The 18863-nt window shown below is 42.5% G+C and overlaps 1 long non-coding RNA gene across 1 annotated transcript; it reads right to left on the bottom strand.

Annotated features, from left to right (window-relative positions):
• Positions 1 to 575: 575 nt before the first annotated feature.
• On the bottom strand, positions 576 to 17942 carry LOC126505996 (uncharacterized). The gene is made up of 3 exons (XR_007593062.1): positions 17812 to 17942; positions 15275 to 15459; positions 576 to 738 (listed from the first exon to the last, which is right to left on the bottom strand). It is a non-coding gene; the product is annotated as an uncharacterized lncRNA (long non-coding RNA).
• Between the last annotated feature and the right edge of the window lie 921 nt (positions 17943 to 18863).

Raw genomic sequence — 18863 nt, forward strand, 5'->3', positions numbered from 1 at the left:
TGAATGAGCAGGGAAGCCAAGATGTTAACCCCTGGGTGCCAGGTTACCTCAGAGCATGAGGTTGAGATGTCCTGGGACATCTCGCAAACGTTGAACACTATCACTCAGTCTAAAACACCATGATCTTCATGTAGGAAACCAATGTTTTAAGCAAGTGTGAGAAGCACACATATCTGATGAAGTTTGTGCCCCACTTCTGCCCAAGGCAGAGAACATTATCAAAAGTCCTGAATTATCAAAAGTGAGAAGTCAAGGCCATGCTGAATGAGAAGATGTTGTAACCCTATCCGGGATGCTGGCATTGCCCTGGCCCTGGCCAAGATGAGAGGACTGGGTGACGTTAGACATATGGTCTTGCTTCTCAGAAGCATAGGGAGGCCATGAGTACGAACACAGTGCCCAGCTTCCAACAGGACACTTGGGGTAACAGAGATGCAGCAAGATAGCGCCTACCTCTGACTGCTGAGACAGAGAAAGTTCTTTAACTTTTGCTTTAATAAAACGCACAACTATGCATTTTTAAAAGAACAAAACAAACCCTCTTCCCCAGTAGTAGAATGTGATTTTTTTTCTGCAAAGTAGCCACAAGGGCAATGACACTTAACCCTGCTTTAGCTGTATTTCTACATCAGAAATCAAGGGAAAGGATTTCTTCTCACAGCCTCAGTAAGCATGTTCTTTGGGAAATTGAACACCAGGAGGAACCCAGATCCTTGAAACGGTCTCCTCGAAGCAGATCTGAAAGAAATAAAAGTCAGGAAGAAAAAAAAGGATGACATGCATAAAATTCCAATTAATACTTACATGATAGCAAAAGCCTGCTTTAAATTTTACCAAACTAACAGTTTCGTAGACTTACTATGCTTATTATCGTGCTATATATTATATATACTAAATATCATAATATATTATATTATCTATATTGTTATATACTTACTATTGTGCTTCATTTCCACAGAACCTACTTAAGACCCTAGAGTGTGATTGTTCTGCCCGGGTTTGCCGTTACTGTTATGAATCACTATGGTTACTCGGTCCATAGTGGCACTCACAGGCTGGTTCAGAACTAATATTTTCCTGACGAGGAAATAAGAAATATTCCTTCAGGTGTGTGTGTGTGTGTGTGTGTGTGTGTGTGTGTGTATTAGAAAAAGTACTTGAGGTTAAGAGAAATATCCTGGCGATAAAAGTTTCACTAAATATGAAAAATGGGCTATTTACAAAGAAGTCAATTTGGGTTTTCTGTTTGTTTGTTTATTTTCATTGTTTATAAATTGGCGTACATCTACTGGAAGAAACTTTGGAGATTTCAAAATCACAGCTGACTGATTTCAACCCAACATAGCCAAACTATAGACCCAAAGTTATAGTAGGAAATGACACGTGTCCTCTTTCAACCCTGTTTTCAACGCACTAACATCCGATTGGCGCACACATTGACTGGCACTGGAGGATGGAGCCAAGAAGACTGAGGTGAGTCTGGGCGGCAAGGTGAGGCTCTCTTAGAACAAAACAGAGGCGAAAGAAGATGGCTAAGCGTTTAGTTGTCTCAGGGAATAGTGCCTACCAAGTTTATTTCTAGCCGTACGTCTCTACTGTTTCCTGATAACTCCCTGAGTATTGAATAGCCTCTTTTCCCATTACATTTCCTCAGGACAGCTCTACCTTATTCGCAGTGATAAGACCCAAGCGAATGCTTTAATACAAGGCTGGCTGGTGAACCAAAGGCTGTGGAGATAACTTGGTGGATGTAGGTAAAGCATAAAATAGGACTTGGATTCCCAACCCTCGTGCAAAAGGGCTAGGTGCAGAGGAGCCAGAGACAAGTGGGTTCCTGAAGCTCATTGGTCAGCCAGCCTAGATGAATTGATGAGAACCAGGTTTGGATAGGCTTAGTGGGTAAGAACACTGGCTGAGCTAACGTAAGGACCTGAGTTTGGATCCCAAGAACTTACATACAAAACAGTGTAACTGTGCAATACTATAACCCCAGCACACAGAGAGCAGAGAGAAATGAGGATTTCTGATCTGGACTTTGGTGGCCACCAGCCTAGCTCTAAGTTCAGTGAAAAATCCTGTCTCAAAGATTAAGGCCAAGAGTGAGATCAGAGCCTCCGCATGCCCCCTCCAGCCACCAGACACATACAGGTGCGTGTAATACATACAGAGAAACATGCAGAAATGCAAAGGCAGAGAATGATTAAGGAAGACACCTGATGTGGACCTTCCATGTGCATGTATGTGTGAGTGTGTACACACAGGTAATACACACAATTCAGGGCATACCTAGAAGCATGTCAGGTACAACTATTCCCTCACTTCCATGAAGAAAAAGGAGCTGATAATTTCACTATATAAAAGCTTCATCAGTATCATTTGAGCCTGATGACACATGCTTGTAATCTTAGCATGAAGGAGACAGAGGCAGGAGGATTGTAAATTCCAGACCAGCCTGGGATGCACAGCAAAATCTAATCTCAACAAAATAAAGATAACACAAACAAATAAAAAATATATCAGCTAGTAGCCAGAAAAGTATATAGAAAACAACTGGTCCAATCTTTACTACCAGGTCAACCTATACCCAATCTCTCTCTTTCCCTCTCCCTCCTCACATTCTTCCTCTCTCTGGCCTCTGTATCTCTCTCTGTCCTGCTTGACTTCTGCCCATTGCCTGCCTTGGGCTCTGTGGATCTGACCTTCTCAAGAACATCTATTTTCTGTTGTGCTTCGAAGATTAGCACAGAGTCCCAATCCCAATTCTCCCCACATTACAGGGTCTTGGAAAATTTATATTTCACCTCAACTGTCTCCTATGACTCCTCCCTCTCTCCAAAATCTCATCCAGCTAACAAGTAGCAAGAAGCAACGCCCTCATGTGAGGGACAAGGGATGCTACAGCTGGTGACAAGATTGGGGTTGAATGTTTTGTAGAATCCTGTCATTACGCTAGTTGTTTGTGGTCCTGGGAATCGGGTTCAGAGCCTTGAACATACTAAGCAAGTGTTTTGTTGCTGAGCTACATTGAAAGTCTTTGTTCAAATCCATTAGTGCCATATTATAACTCCAAGTCAAGAGAAAAATGCCATGAAGGGACAATGTTTCAACCCAAACCACAGACTCTTCAGATAGTCTTTGCTATATAATCCCTGGCTCTTTGTTTTCCTCTGGACTTAGAGCATCTTCTTCTAGATCACATTGATATTCTAAAACAGCATATTTCGTCAGAAGAGAATGTCTAGGCCTCTTTCCAGGCTCACTTTGCTTTCGAGGCGAACCCTTTAATTCTGTTTGTTATTGTTTATTAGTGTGGTTTTGTTTGCTTGCTGAAGACAGTTCACTAGCAACAAAAGGTCATAATCAAATTAATTAGCACTTAAGGCTACACCCCCAGGAAGAAATGTTTTAAAGAAATCAAAACAGCAACAGTTTACCCAGGAAAACTCTTATTTAGGCCTCAGTGGGCTTCCCACCTCTACCACCAAGCCCCTTTGTGTCCCTCTTTTGAATTCTAGCTAAAGAACATGGGCATTTACTCTTTGTTGAAGCTTCAAGGGTGATATATCTGTAACCACGTCAACGCTTTCCTTACCCGGAATTCAACAAAGAATTTCTCAAATAGCAAAGTACAATGTGATCTTCATCTGCAGATAGGATTATGTCCTTGATAGCACAGCTCAGGCAGCTGTACTAGCTAAGCCAAATAAAAAACGATTGGTTGTATAAATTTGGCAGAAAGAACTCCACATTCCTTTCTCCAGACGTCTCCAGAGCGTCTAGCTCACGGCTTCGCCGGGTGGTTTCTAGCCACCAAATTTCATTTCAAATCAAAGATGCCCTGGGCAGTAATGCAGTGCCACCTAGCTTCCCTCCCGGGGTTGAGTTCATCCCCAGATGCTCTCGGTCCCTGAAGAAACTGGGTTTCCTTCCATACTATGCCAAGGCCCGCTGGGGCACAAATAGGCAAAGGCAGACACGTCTTCATATCCATCCCTCCAGGGAGAGCTGAGCATCGGGGATTTGCCCTGGCGTTAGGCCAGATGCTCTGCAGGAGAGGCACCTTATCGTGTGCTTGACTTCTCCCATCGTGCATTTCTCCCAAGCACCCACCAACTTATGAACAAATGTCTCTATTTCTGTAAAGTATGTTGTCCTGGCCTAAAATCTCATTGTCCTTCATTCTTCCATATCTTTCTAAACATTGAGGTTCTGTTTCTTTATAAATCTTTTGTAACTACACCAAGCCGTGACACTAAGCTCATGTCTGCATTATGTTTTATTTTCACTCCAATGTTGGATCTTCTGCTACTGTACCTGAGCCAGCCAGCCCCAGGCAAGCACCTGGACTCACCTTCTCATCCTTCAAGACTTTCACACTTTCTACCAGATAAACCATACAGCGGTCCCCATGGCGTTCCTTTAAACTGTGTATGTGTCTAGTCGATGTCCCTCTTGGGCTCCGAGCAGGAGACGCATTCTAGTCTTCTGATTCATAATAAGCATTGAAGTTGTTATTGAATGAATAAAAGATTGAATGAATAAAGCAAAGCTGTTTATTTGGCATTGTTTCTCTATTTAGAACTGGCTGTGTCTGTACACAATGGCAAATGCCCATTTAATCTTTTTTTAATATTTATTTATTTATTTATTTATTTATTTATTTATTTATTATGTATACAATATTCTGTGTGTATGCCTGCAGGCCAGAAGAGGGCACCAGACCCCATTACAGATGGTTGTGAGCCACCATGTGGTTGCTGGGAATTGAACTCAGGACCTTTGGAAGGCAATGCTCTTAACCTCTGAGCCATCTCTCCAGCCCCCTAATCTTTTTTTTTTTTTAATCCCGTAAAAATATGACAACAAAATCCCAGGGAATTTGCTCCCCCACTCAGCCTCTTCTAGCCTCCTGCTTTCGCTGCCACCTGAACTGGCTTCTTATTTCACGGAAAAGGGCAGCGGGGAGCCATGAGGATTTCTGGCAGCCTGGTAGGAAGAGGAAAATTAGGAGAGTTGGATGAGGTTAGCTCTGAAACCTGGAGGGTACTGAAGTGTCACCGCACACAAGGCAGTTGACAAGCATGCCTGTGGCGGCACTGTGGAGCCAGAGACACGGCCTTTAGTGGCCAAAGGCATCAGAGGCAGAGGGAAATATGCCCACATCAATCCCAGGTCCGGACTGTTCTCACGTTAGACAAAGTGTGCTATGGAGTAATCCTTCTGTATGCTGTGAAGATGTATTACTTTCATTGGTTAGTAATAAAGCTGATTTGGCCTATAGCAAGGCATAATAAGGCTAGGCTGGAAAGCCAAACTGAAAATACAAAGAGGAAGAGGGGCGGAGTCAGAGAAAAGAACCAGCCACCAGGGAAGAAAGATGCTAGAGGACAGGTAAAGCCACAGTCGTGCGGCAAAATATAGATTAATAGAAATGAGTCAATTTGACTTGTAAGAGCTAGTGAGTAATAAGTCTGAGCTATAGACTGAACATTCTGTAATTAATATAAGCTTTGGCATGATTATTTGGGACTGGCAGTCAGGACAAAAGAAAAACTTTACCTCCGTTTACAAGAGTGACTGCATAAAATGCCACTCAACTGTTGGCCATCCTCCAGTGACCTCCCCTCCACGTGGTCACAAGGAAAGAGCTGAGGCATGCTAAGATTCCTCTCCTAGCTTCCCCCCCACTCGCCTCACTCCTGACTGCTCTTCCTCACACTATGGATATTATTGATATAAACTCCCATGCTATTTCCTACACCCAGGCCCTGACTTTTCTGTACTCTGACTATTTCCCTGACTACACATGCCCATCTCTTGCTTTATCCAGATCTTCTATATTATAACATCTCTACCACAGCCTTCTCTGGCACAAACCTAGGCTACTCTGGTTCCATTCTGTTTTTTTTTATCTTGCAGCATAGCACTTATCAACCCTTGATATCATGTTTTATAGTTGCCTTAAACATGTATTCTCAGCTGGGTGGTGGTGGCGCACGCCTTTTATTCTAGTACTCAGGAGGCAGAGGCAGGCAGTTCTCTGAGTTTGAGGCCAGCCTAGTCTACAGAGTGAGCTCAGAACAGCCAGGGCTATACAAAGAAATCATGTCTTGGAAAAAAACCAAAATAATAAATAAGTAAGTAAGTAAATAAATAAGTAAAATTATTTACTAGCTTTGCCCACCAGAATATGAATTTTAAGAAGGCAAAAAACTTTCCCTTTTCATTTCTGTACACAAACAAACAAAAACTGTCTTAGACCTGGGTCGCAAAAGAAGAAAGTTTTGTGCACACATCTGCTCCTCTCTATGAACCAACTATTGTGATAAGCCTCATATTCTGGGTCACACGATAGAAGTTTCCTCCTTGTCCATGATCTTGTCTGCCATGAGTGTTTCTATTCAGGTGGCCCAAGGAGTGACCAGTCTTTTCATGTAGTCACTACACCATCCCCTCTAACCTTGGAGTGCTCCTCCAAGATTCGCTCCATCTAGCCAGAGATGGGGAAGCTAGAGAGAGCATCAGGCGCTACACAGGACAATTTTAGGAATTGCCTCTAGAGTTATACAAACAGCTCTATACCATGAACACAGAGCACACTAAGTCTGTAATGAAGCATAACCACTGGATGATACACACAATAACATATAAAGGAGTTAGAGGCACTCTGGGAAAGATGGACCAGGAGAAAACACTGCAGATACACAGAAGTATTTAGAAATCATAGCATGTCTCAGGAAGCTCAGCTTGTAAAAGGCCATAGGATATGAGCCCAGAAGGCAGAAGATTGGAGAGGTGGGCAGAATCTGGATCAGGAAGGACTCTGTACTACACCAAGATGTTCAGACTCATCCTACAAGAAATGGGAGGCTGTGGGAGTTACTATAGGATGGGACTAAAAAAACAACATGATTGTATGTGAGTTATTTTTGAAAAGTTTACCTGATAGCTGTAAGGAGGATGAAATTCGGGACACAGAAAATGTAGACAAGATACTTAGATAGGAATCTGTGGCCAAAATACAAGAAATGCTGACAGATGGGAACCCAAACCAAAGCAGCAAGGTAATGTTTGCTAAATGCTGGCTGATTTCTGGAAGTTTTCATGAGCACACTCACTGTTTCTGGAGAGCTAAGGACTCTACTTTCATTAGGGGACTTAAAAATCCATCAAAAAGAAGATAATAAAGTCACATTTTAATTAAGTTTCTAATTAGATTTCTAAAGCTTACCATTAAGCAAATACAAATCAAACAAAAGGACTAAAGCTGTTTTCCCATCAGAGCAAAGTGACTACTAGCGTGTGTGACAGGAAGAGCTGGGAGTGGGATGTACTGAATTCTCACACTGATAGTGAGGACAAGAGGGGAGAAAGTCAGAAACAGCCCCTAATGTCCACACTGAAGACCAAGTTCTACCTAAGCAGCAGATAAGAGAGGATTTATTGTCTGTCATAACATTATATTTCTCTCCATCAGATATATCAATATCATCCTTCCATTAAATTAAGCATTGGCTGTTCCCATGACCATGCTATCAATTTTTAAATGTCTTCTCTTTATAATTATATTTTTTCTTTCTCATTAGCTGTTCCTAATCCACACCTCTGACCTAAGATAATTAGTTTTATAATATAGGTATTTTAAAGCCATAGCAGAAAAGAAAAACACTTACACTCTGGAGAAAAAAGTCTCAGAAAGTAGAGAAGAGATGAAACAGCAGCATTTTGGAAGACAAATTTCGTGACTCCAAAATCTCTGGAATAATGATTTCTATTGTGTTGAAATGGTACTGTTATGAGTAACTGTTTTTCTCTATCAAATTCTCTGAGTTCATTGCTTGTAGAGTAAAAAAAAAGAAAAAAAATGAGCAATGTTGGAATCACTTTTTGAAAATTAATTTACTCATAAAACTACCAGGATTCCTGAATTCTGATTTGGCCCCCACGATTTACAGCATCCTGGTATAGTGCCTTATCGTGGTTTGCATTAAGACTGTGATATCAGCACTAACACATGCTAATGATGCTGTTAAATACCTTCTATTCATTATCTCACGTACTAAACCTTTCAAAGTACATCATTTTTCTTTCGTTTTGAAAGCATAGATGAAGCCTTGGGCTAAGTGCCACATAATCATGAATACATCCCCGCCAACTCCCCCCTTCTTTGGGGACAGAAGTGGAGGAAACTGATTTTCACATCAAACATTTCAGATTTCTGGAGACTTCCTGGGTGGCTACTTTTGTTCTAATCTCCAAGCAGGCCCAAGTTTGGGAATCTGTTTTAAACCTTCCTCAATTACCCTCTAATTCTTTTCACTGTGTGTAAGGCCTAAACTCAAATCCGGGCTTCGGCGTCTCTTACTTGATTAACTTAACTACTCACAGGACCAGAGCAAATCTCTTGTCTGTCCTCCCAACTCTAGGACCCCTTTTCTCACTTCATCCTCCTACTCTTTCCCTCCTCCCTTCCCCTGTAGACACCCACTCTAAGACGCTTTTCTGAGACCCCTTGCTGAGATTTTCAATACTAACATTTGTACGATTTTAACCCATTACTAAACCAAGATGTGTGCTCTTTCTAAGTTGTTACATTGACTCAAACCCAAACTGTTTTTATGACAGTAGTTGATAGTAAGCTCTGGCATGACAGGCTGTCATGGAGGACTTTGTTCTGGCAATGTGTGCCAGTGAACATCCACTAATAATGAAGTGCAGAAATTTAAGAACTGCACAGATAAATGCATTGTTCCTTGGTGATCTCTTACACTTTCAAGCCCTTAAATACCACCTACTTTAGCAAGTTAATAGGTGCTGTCCTTGTTCCGCTCATGTTTAAGCAGTTGTGTTGGTGAGACTTTATGAATGTAGCTTCTGGCATTACCAGGAGACACAATCTAAGAGCAAACTCCCTGATCCTCTGGTGCTTACAATCTTTCTGACCCCTCCCTTTTCCATAGTGTTTCTTGAGCCTTAGGGATGGAAGATGTTTTGTAGATGTATCTACTGGGTCTTTACTCTGCCAGTCTACACTTTGATTGTCATTTCCTGTAATGGTCTCCATCTGTTGCAGAGAGACGTTTCCTTTATGAGAGATAAGGGCTACATGTATCTGTGATTACAAGAACAAATATTGAGACTATAGTTAGGAATTGTGCTGGCTAGTAAGGTTGTATGACGTGGGATTCCCCTCTGTATGCTATGAATATGTTTTATTACCATTGGTTAATAAAGAAGCTACTTTGGTCTATGGCAGGGCAGAATATAGCTAGGTAGGAAAACTAAACTGAATGCAGGGAGAAAGAAGGTGGGCAAGACGTAAGGTAACAAACCACAAGCCTTGTGGTAAATTAAAAGGTAATTGAAATGGATAAATTTAATATATAAGAGCTAGCTAGAAATATGCCTGAACCGTTGGGCAAACAATGTTGTAATTAATATAGTTTCTGTGTGATTATTCGGGTGTGGGTGGCTGGGAAACGAAAGTGCAGTCTCTGTTTACATTTGTAGTTTTAGGTTCTCCTCCAAGGTCAACAACTTCACTATCCCTGGGGAGTTGGTTAGGTTTTGGGTACCAGACGTGATTTTCCTCTTCTTTCATGGATCTTAAGTCCAATTAGAGAGCTGTTGGTTACCACATAGGTATGCATGCCACTATTGCACCCTTGGGTTTTTATGCCATGCTGGTCATTGTGGTTCATAGGCAGCAATGCTAGGTACGGCTGTTTCCTTCGTTTTGGAAGCTTGTATGGTGCATTCTGGTACCATAAAAATTATTCTTCAGGCCGAAGACTTTCAGGTCAGCTCTAGTTCCGGACTTTCCGGGCCCTGTGTCGGAAGAGCATGGTGCATCCAGCAACAGGAACTTACCTACCTACCTCTAGGGGGCAGCCAAAAGTAAGTTGGGGATGGTTCTTCATTCTCCTGCAGTTCAGGGACTGATCCCCTCCAGGAGAACGGGAGGTCATGATTTAACTACTCTGCGGAAACAGTGCCTAAATCCAAATATTATGTTAAAGGACACTTATGAGTTGCTTATTCCAAAAAGCTCATTTTCCAGTGGAAAAGTGAATGTCTAGGATATGTATCCCCTCTACAAGGTCACAGAGAAGGTTAATGCTGGATCCTGGACAGGGCTCTAGCTGTATGTCCAGTTCTGTCTCTCCACCAGGCTGACAACTGTCCACAGTGTCACATACCTTATTAAGCCATGAAATAGGGCAGGTGACCAGTACTGTGTGGTGTGTTATCTCATACAGGATATAGAACTTAGATTCTGGCTCACAGATCACTCTCTGCTAGAAGTTCAAGGTTGAAACAACAGCTCTTCGTTTCTTTCATTTATCAACGGTTACATTGTGGGCACCGTGTTGGATAGCAGCAAGCCAAGAATGGCTGCACTAGTCATACACCGACTTCCTGGAAGTTGTATTTTGATGAAAATGGCAAAAAAATGACATATATAATTGTCGAATATTGCAATGAGTGGTGTGCGGATGACAAAGGATAGCTGTAGCAATAAATACGTGGACCCTTCCTCAGACGCGGGGGGCAGAAAGTGTTGCTAAGATCTATCATGTAGGCAGAGTCTGAGGTAGGCGATGAAGTTAGACACTGGAAGATTCTAGGTCAAGAGGGGAGAGGGTGAAAAGCTCTTGAGATAGCATGGAGACAGAAGGCCTGATTTTTTAGAGCTCAGAGTCAGGGGAGGTGACTCGAAATGAGATCAGGGTGGAGGCAAGGCTAAGACATGTGAGACTTGGAAGGTCTGGTTTGGAGCCTGAATTTTCCAACAAGTATGTAGGAAGCCACTAGCAGATTTGCTCTTATTTACATTTTAATAAGTGTTTTGTACGGTAGGCAACATGCTATTCATTAAAAAATACTCAACTGGAAAACATCCATCCAATTATTAAAATGATTCTATCAGTTAGGTCCGGTTACCAGAATCATTACAGCTGCTTCCATTTCAAGCCTAACCTCATAGGCTTGGTGAGGGAGCCAGGATTCAAGCCCCAGTCACACATTCCCAGAATATCCACACCGAACCATGACAGTTCTGCTTTTCAAGTGGCTTTATCTATGAGGGTTGAGAAAGGGTGGAGGCAGAGCTATTAATGAAGAAACTATCACAGGATCCAAGGAAGAGTCAAAAGTCTATAAATTACAGTGGTGGATACCTCATTGGTGTGGTGGGAAGCTTGTCAACCTCATAATACATTACAATGGAGATAAAGACAAGAATGGGCTTCAGATATGCTGTGGTAACATAATTGATAAGATTCTGACTCCATGGACTAAGGAGGTGAAGAAGGCTAAAAAATGAGAGATAATGGTTTCTAGTTTCTAGCACCAGAATGGATTACTAGATGATAATGGTGATGATGATTGTGTTACCTTTTTTTTTAGAATTTTATTTATTATGTATACAGTGTTCTGCCTGCATGCATGTCTGCACATGAGCAGAGGGCACCAGATCTCATTGTAGATGGTTGTGAGCCACCATGTGGCTGCTGGGAATTGAACTCGGAACCTCTGGAAGAGTAGTCAGAGTTCTTAACCTCTGAGCCATCTCTCCAGCCCTGATTGTGTTACCTTTTCAAAGTAAATTAAATGTTTAAAATTTTAAAATAAATTTTGAAAATAATGCAAGGCTGCCTGGTGTAATGGCTCATGCCTTTAATCCCAGCACTTGGGAGGCAGATGCAGCAGCAGGTGGATCTCTATGAGTTTAAGGTCAACCTAGTTTACATAGCAAGTTCCATGACAACCAGAACTACAAGATAGAGAGCAAATTAAGAAAAATAATAAAGCAAGGGTTTAGAATTTATTTTGGACATGTCAAGTAGACATATTTCTGAGTATATAACTCTGAAAGACAGCCACTAAAATTAAAAAGGTAACCACATAAAGATTTTTTTTTTAACCCCAGAAGATGAACAAGACAATTTAGAGAAGGGACCAATGCTAATCATTAAGGAGCAACAATATATAGAAGTTTTTAATGGAGGAACCTAATAAAGGAATCTTTGAGGCTTTGGATAAGAACATCCAGGAAGCAAGAAAATCTGGAGACAATGATTCAAGACAACACAGGATTTAACACATGAAGAAGAGGAAGAAGAATTTGACAGGCCACTGAGATAAAGGTAAAGAAAGGCCCATGGTGATACCTGGAGTTCAACCCCCATGTTCATCATTGTGGAAGGAGAGCGCTGACTGCCAGAAGCTGTCCTTTGACCTCCACATGTGTGTCATGGCAAACACAGGCCACTATTTTTTTTTTAATGAACATGGGTAAGATGGCTCAGTTGGTAACATAATCGCCTTGCAAGAACCTAAATTTGACCCCAAGAACTCACGTTTGAAAAATAAGGTGAGAAAAGAACATACTACATTAGATCTGCTCCATCACGTGTCCCCAGGGCTCCTGAAAGTTCTCCCTCCTAAAGAGCATCTCGCTCAGCTCCTGGAGGCGTGAAAGCCTGTGTTTAAGGCTTTCTTTCAGCATGTTCAAAATCCCATGAAATACCAAATTGAGTTATTTCTAGGGGCTGGATGAAATTAAGCTTCAGGCCCATTCCAGGGAGTTAATAAAGGATAGGAGAGAGGCGAAGACATGTGTGGGGTGGTGACGGGACTATCGAAGTGGAGGATGACAGAAACGGGCACAGCCCGCCTCAAATAGCAGCTCCAGCTGCCCCGCACGTGTGCCTGGGGCTGCTCACTGCACTGGGCCCCTTGGGTTTCACACCACTCTTGATATTTGCTTTGATAAGTGTCTATCCCTTCGGGTATGAGCAAATGTCCTCTTTCTTTATGATTCTGCGCACATCCTCTGCACAGTCCTCCTATCCACCCTCGCAGCTGAGGGGTGTGGCAGCTGAGGAAGACCGTCGGGTGAACTGCACCACCACCACCCAAACCAGACCAAGCCAAACGTGAAGCAGGGTACAGTTCCCTAAAACAAGACTCACTCCTAGCAGGGTGATGGCTAAAAATGGACTCAGGCTTCGTACCTAGACATAAAACATTGGCTGCTTGTTTGTTTCTGTCCTCTTAAGTCTTCTTTGCTCTTTCCCAGACCCTGAGGGGAGAATGAACGTAGAAAACTAATTCGCCTTTGCTGTCACAGATTTCCTCGGTAAAAGGATTTCCACCGCCCAAAAGGAGGAAAAGTGTCACCATTCATCAGTGTGGCTAACTGTTTAGAAACACAGCCTCCACATGCCTTTAGAGATAAAGGAAACAGCAGTTTCCCAACTTTCCCCTAGAAAAACACTGAAGTTCTGGAACGAATGGTTTTTAGCACTAGAAACCCCTTCTTCAGAGGAATGAATGAACCTAAGGAATCAATGAACGAAAGAAAAGCTCTCCAGCCTGAGCTGATTCCCCGTAGACTGTGCCTCGTGCACCAGACTCAGAATGGGGATGATACTGAAGCCATTAAGACAGGAATGCAGGAAAAAGCTAGGAAGGGTATAAACAAAGAGACCTTGGCTCCCGGGTAATGGCTTTGACTGTGCCCGGAACATTTGTCCTTGTGGAATCTCTGTGCAATCACAGCCAACTATCCTCAATTCCCTTATCTGAGGATGAAATTTCCCTGACTGTGCAGAAGTGAGGCCGCCCGTGGCCTCCCAGAGGAGGCATTTTTGAAAAGCAAGCATTTCCCCTTCTCAGAGTCACCCCCTTCAGAGAAGGTTAGCTTTCCGGGAGAGGCTCCAAACCGTCCGGCCACTCTGTGTCCCTGAATTTTGTACAGAGCAACAGTAGGGGAAAAAAAATTCAAGGAGATTCCTTTTAAAAGGAACAAAACAACCTTTCAGCGGATGCCTAAAGGATGCAGAAGAGGACATAAGAGAACAGTCACTTTCTGGAGGCCTTGAAACCAAGTTAGCCCGCGCTGGGGCTAGGACTGTAAGTTCGTTCTCAGGTGACTACCCCAAGCAGAATCTTTAAAAAAAAAAAAAAAAAATATCAGTAGCAATTCCATACAAGCCCTAAATTGTTCATATGGTGCTATATATCCATTTATTCTGATGGCCCCTATTTGTAGAAATATGTCTAAACAAAATTACAGAAATAAAGAAAGACTAAGTCGCCTTGCCTTGGAACTGACTTCCAAGAGATAGTGCCTGCTTCCAGCTGTCATCTCTGCCTGTGAAAACGGTCCTGCTGCCTGGAATTTTCCCTTGCCCCCATACCGTGAAGAGGCTAGCAGAGGGATCAGATAAGACTAGTATAACATCTTTATTGCTTTATCATATGAGCACTCGGTAAACAGTAAACACTACTTCCCTTCAGCTCCTTCCCCATGCTCACTCCGATCCCAAATGACCTTACTTTGCTCCACTAGAAGCTCCTCGGGCACTGATTTACCGCGTAGGATGACATCAGTTTTCTCTAGTCCAGCCAGCGCTGTCATATGAAAAGCTTTTGTTAAATAAGAAAACCTGCCTCTTTTATCAGCACAGACCAGCAGGTAAACTGTCCTCTTGTGCTTAGTACAAACCTTTTCCAGAAGAAAGGCCTGACAAGTAGCACATGAGACAGGAGGAAGGCGCCAGTGCCCCTGGGGAGCCTCCCGCCCGCTGGAGCCTTAACATTCAGCTCTTACTTTTTGCATTAAGCTCTCTTTGACCCCAATTTGTGGAAAGGGAATTGACTTGGTAGTGGAAAGAATTTCCCCTCAGTTTGATGGATTATAAGATCACTTTGATGACCTTAACTGAAACCTGTCTGTGTGAAATGAAAATAGGAACATCGGGGGTTGGATCCGCACTCCCTGGTCCATCACTGGTTTTGATTGGTCAGGTGCTATCAAGCCAGTGACAGTAATAACTGGGACTCTCACTGGAGAGATGTCTCAGAGATTGAGAGTGCATGCTGCCTTTCCAGGGGACACACGTTTGGTTCACAGGATCCAGGTTAGACAACTCATATAACTGCTGGCAACTCCAACTCCGGGGGGATCTGAAGCCCTCCTCTGGCTTCCCCAGGCACCTGCATACACACGGCACACGAACACGTGCATGTGTGTGCGTATGCATACGCACGTGCGTGCACACATACACATCTAGGCACACCGAGAAAAGCACAATAAGTTCTTTTACTTTTTAAATTGAAAAATCTATTAAACAACTTCCCAGTCTAAAAATGATCAATTCTCCTGGAAAAAAAAAAAAAAGTAAACCGAAAAATGCAAGTTGAAAAGGCCTGAAATACTCATAAACGCCTGTCTACTGGCTAGCGTTCCAAACCCTGCAGTTACCTTTCGTCTCATTCCTGTGCTCCAGGCCCTCCGCCCAGCAGAGAGACGCTTGTCCAGGAAGATGTTGTTCTAGATGCTGAACTCTGCACTCTCAGCGGTCTCGCCTGGATGGGGAACGGTCTGTTCGACAGAAGTCCCTGGAGTTTCACCATCCAAATAAACACCGGGCTCAGGATCACCCCCACCTAGAGGAGGGGACCAGAGAGTCACAGAAACAGCCTGTCCCCAACCCAGAGCACCAGGGTTTCACATTTCGAGTTTCCCATTTACTAAACAGGAAACCGTTATTGCACGTTAATGGCCATTTCACATCCTCATAAGCACATCCTGTCAATTGCCGGTTTAATACGGTAGCACCTTGATCTCAGAGAGGACCGGGGTGAGGATGCAGAATGATCTAAGAGGAAGGCCTGTATCAAAGAATGTCTGGGAGCACTTTTCTAATCAAATCTGGGATCCATAGGCTTGGGGATAAGGGTCTCAGGTTGTATCACCATGATGCCTAGGTTACTGCTCTGGGTTGGATAGGAAGCATCCCACCGGAGGCTCATATTTTAAAAGCTTGATCCCCAGTGCAGCAATGTGCGAAGGTGGCGCTGCATACACATGTATGGATACTCACTTATACATATGTACATAAACACAATACACATACACATGATACAAACACATACACATGATACAAACACATACACATGATACACATGCACATACACATGCACACAGTATACACACATATACATGGTACACATGTATACACACACACACACACAGGCACACGTATATACCACATAAGTGGTAAAACTAGTTTATCAATGTCCACCAAATAAAAGCATTCTGATTTGGAGTGTTGTTGAATCTACAGATGTGGTTTGGAGTCACTGGCCCCTTGATAGAATGTGGAATATCTCTTCATTTATTTAGATCTTCATTAATTCTTTCATCAGAACTTTATAATTTTTATATGTATCTTGTACAGATCATGTTAGATTTGTGTAGACTCGTTCGTTTTCTGGACACCCTGACCTGAATAATCACACAAACTATATTAACTACAACACTATTAGTTCAGGCTTTTTATTAAGTAACTCTTACATCTTAAATTAACCAATTTCTATTAATCTGTGTATCAGCACAAGGCTGTGACTTACTGATAAGAGTCCAGCATGTCTTTCTCCTTCAGCAGCTACATGGCATCTCCTTGTCTCTACCTACTCTCTCTATCTCTGTTCTGATTTTCCTGCCTGGTTTTACTCTACCAAACCAAAGGCCAAAAGCAGCTTCTTTAACAACCAATGATAATAAAACATGTTCATATCATAAAAAGGGGAATCCTACATCAGATTTGTGCAAAAGTATTTAAATAAATATCTGTGCATTTAATTTTGGGATAATAATGTAAGTAGTATTGTAATTTAGGTTAAAATTTCAGTCATTTGTTGATAATGTATAAAAGAAAGCAGTTTCCTTTTTATATTAATCTTACATTCTGCAGCTTTACCATAACCACAAATTAGTTTCACATTTTGTTCTTTCAAATCTTTGAGATTGTCTACATATACTACCATGTCACTGACAGAGCTTTGTTTCTTCCTTCCTAATCAGTGTGCCTTTCATTTCCTTCTCAGTTTGAATGCATGCCATGCTGATATCATGATTGCTTCCTTCTGAACACTGTTCTAATAGCCAAGTCTTTATTCCTATCATGGGTTCTAGGGGTTTGAACTCAGTCCCTGATTCTTGAGCAGCAAGTGCTCTTACACACTGAACCATCTCCTCAGTTCCTGTTTTGAATTTTTAGCTCCTGTTGGCAGTTTCCTTTCATTTGACTACGTGTATTTATATAAAGCTAGGCTTACACTTTAGTTACCCACTTAGAACTGCTAGGGTTAGCCAGTTTCCCTGGGGACAAAAAAAAATGTGCCTCAGAACTAACATTCCTGTGGTTGCTCCAAACAGTGGCTGATGAGAAATATTTGTGAGAGAAACTCAGTTCTGTGAAAACATTTCATACTTTGTCTAGATAAATAATTGCTTTTTTATTCCAAAAGACATTTGATAATAACCACTGCAATTGATTATTCATGTAAAAATATCAAAGCCAAATGTTTTCCCAAAATACAATTAAATTTAACTTTCATTTACAGGGAGAAAATTGCCAAAAAAAAAATTTGCAAGAATGATATAATGCATGTCTAGAGGCAATTAAGAAAAACTAGGCACTGGAGAGATGGCGCATAGGATAAAAGCTCATATTGTTATTGCAAAGGGCCTGAATTAACTTCCAGCTTCCAAGTCAGGTGACTTACAACAGCCTGTTACTCCAGCTCCAGAGATCTGACACCTCTGGTCCCCATGGACACTCAACCCCCAAACACACACATAATTAAAGTAAAATAAGTCTTACAAACGTAACATAAATATCCCTTTCTGTATTCAAGGGTATGTGTGTTGTGACATGAAGCAAGATCGGGTCTAGGGGTGCGTGCGTGTGTGTGTCCATCTAACAACTTCCAGGATGGTGCTTTCCTACTAACCTTGTGTAGCTCAGCACCACCAGCTAAAGTCTATTGGCATGCAGCTGAAATGCACACATTTTCTCTGCCTCCTGTGTAGAAACTGACGGAGACCCTCTGCTGCTGAAGCAGTAGGCAAAACAGAGTCCGGGATAAACAGCACAGCTGAAAACATTTAATGTATCAAGTTCAGGCTACCATGGTGCAGCTAGTCTTGAAGTCGGGAAAAGAGAAACAAAAGTGACTCCTCCTCAAAGGGGTGGACCAATGAGTCCCACCAACGGCTCAGATAAGGCAGATAAGGCGCTCGCACACAGCCAAGCAAACGAGACGAGTAGATGACAAGCTGTCATCTTACTTCTAACCCCCTCCGACCAGAACCCGTGTTTACACTGCCACAGTAAAATGAATTGTGCGGTCAGGTTTCAGAGGAATGGCTGCTCGTTAGTGTATCGCTTGCGGAAGCTGCTGATAACACCACCTCTCACGGCACAGGTCCCTAAGCAGAGAGCCCATGTTCTCTACCTTCACTCGTGATTACGCGAAAAGCCGGAAAGGAGGGGCTATGATATGTTTTCAAAATCCCATTTAACTTGGGTTTAGATTTTGTTTTTGGACACAGGGTTTTGCTAGGAAGTTCAGGCTACCCTGGAACTTGCAGCCTTCCGGGACTCCGACCCCTGGGTGTTGCAATCGCTACATCCACTGATCCTGCATCTTGAAATGTTTTGAATGCAATTGAAATTCTAGCCTTAATCAAAACCAGAAGCGGGCCCCACCACCTATCCAAAAGGCCTGCTAAAAATACTTTAAGTTCATCTGCAGTTCAGAGCTCAGGATTATTTTTATTTCCCAGCTTGGGTCTATCGGAACCGCCTTGAAGCTTTGAGTGGTTTTGCTAAAAAAGACGCGCCTATGCAAATAGACTAAGTGTGGAAGACACTGAGTGAAAGAAACTTGGCGCATCCTCCCCTGGGCACTTTTCTCAAAGTCAAGATCACAGAATTCATCAGAGGTTGAATCTGCACTCGCGCTGTCTAGCTTCATGGCAACCGTGAACTTCCACTTAACTG

The sequence above is a fragment of the Alexandromys fortis genome, unplaced genomic scaffold (genome assembly GCF_014885135.2).
Source record: "Alexandromys fortis isolate MF-2015 unplaced genomic scaffold, M_Fortis_MF-2015_v1.1 scaffold_19, whole genome shotgun sequence".
NCBI lineage: Eukaryota > Metazoa > Chordata > Mammalia > Rodentia > Cricetidae > Alexandromys > Alexandromys fortis.